Source organism: Tarenaya hassleriana, unplaced genomic scaffold (assembly GCF_000463585.1).
Source record: "Tarenaya hassleriana unplaced genomic scaffold, ASM46358v1 Cleome1, whole genome shotgun sequence".
Lineage (NCBI taxonomy): Eukaryota > Viridiplantae > Streptophyta > Magnoliopsida > Brassicales > Cleomaceae > Tarenaya > Tarenaya hassleriana.
Window position 1 is genome coordinate 11735686 of NW_010960187.1, and position 1381 is coordinate 11737066.

The following is a 1381-nucleotide window of genomic DNA, read 5'->3' on the forward strand; positions in this document are numbered from 1 at the left end:
AAAAACCGAATAGAGATTCGAGTCCTAGCAGACAAGTTCCAATCGTTGGAATCCATCCCGAGGTGTGGATACGTGTAGAGGGCGAGGTAATCTTCCTCCCTAAGTGATCGGACGAATTCTTCAGTTGATACAGGCCCCGGATCGATTGAGGTAAGCGTTCTAACGTTTCTACGTTTTCAATAACAGCATGGTTCTAGGGTTTTATAAAATTTTTGTTTTACTTCCGCTGCACAACCCTAGAATCGATCTCTTAGGAATTAGATTCGCTCATGAGATCCCAGGAAACCCAACATATTTGAGTCACAGTTGATCAGATTAAGCAACGATTGCACAATCGGATCAGAAAACGAAAAAATTTCGAAGTCTGGGTCTCGAACAATCCGTTCTGGATGTAGAACGGACGGTCTACGTATGAGAACGGATGGACCACGTGTTTCTGCAGACCGGACGGTCCAGACACTCTGGAACGAACGGTCCACTGTCTCAGAACAGACGGTCTAGACCTTTCGGTCTATCCTCAGTCTGTCACCCATGGTCAGTCCGGTCTGGTAAACCAGAACGGACAGTCTAGGGTTTGGTCACGTGATTAGATCACGTGATCAGATCACGTTTTTCGCGTTCTTAGTCCCGTTCAGACCCGAAACTGATCCAAATTCTCCTGTGAACCCAAAATTCGAACTCCTGCACTCTATGCAACATGAAACATGCAATCTACACTAGATTCAATCATCAAACATGCATAGAAATCAAAGCAAACATGGATTCAAACAATTCAAATCCTAAAACGTGCGTGATCGGGTTCTACGAAATCAAAACAGAGCAATAAGGCTCTGATACCACTGTTGGGTTTTCTGGGATCTCTAGAGCGAATCCTATTCCTAAGAGATCGATTCTAGGGTTTGCGCAGCGGATATAAAACAAAAAATTAATAAACCCTAGAACCATGCTTATAATGAATCGTAGAAACGTTAGAACGCTTACCTCAATCAATCCGGGGCCTGTATCAATCGAAGAACACGTCTGTTCAGGAAAGGCAGAAAGAATACCTCGCCCTCTACACGTATTCCACACCACGGGATGGATTCCAACGGTTGGAACTTGTCTGCTAGGACTCGAATCTCTATTCGATATGTGCACCGAGAAATCTCGAGACTTAGAACTCGTTTTTGGATCTCCAAAGACTCTCTCTTTTCTGTCAAAAGTCGGCTCTTTTCGTCTCTTTCGAGTTAGGGTTTTTAATCTCCTTCTTATAAGGTGATTTAACCCTAACTCGGTTTAATTTCGGTTTAATTTCGAAAAAACTGAAGCCCAGAACGGACGGTCCAGAAATGCACGTGGACCGTCCGTTCCAGTACGTAGCACGGACGGTTTGCTCCCGCTG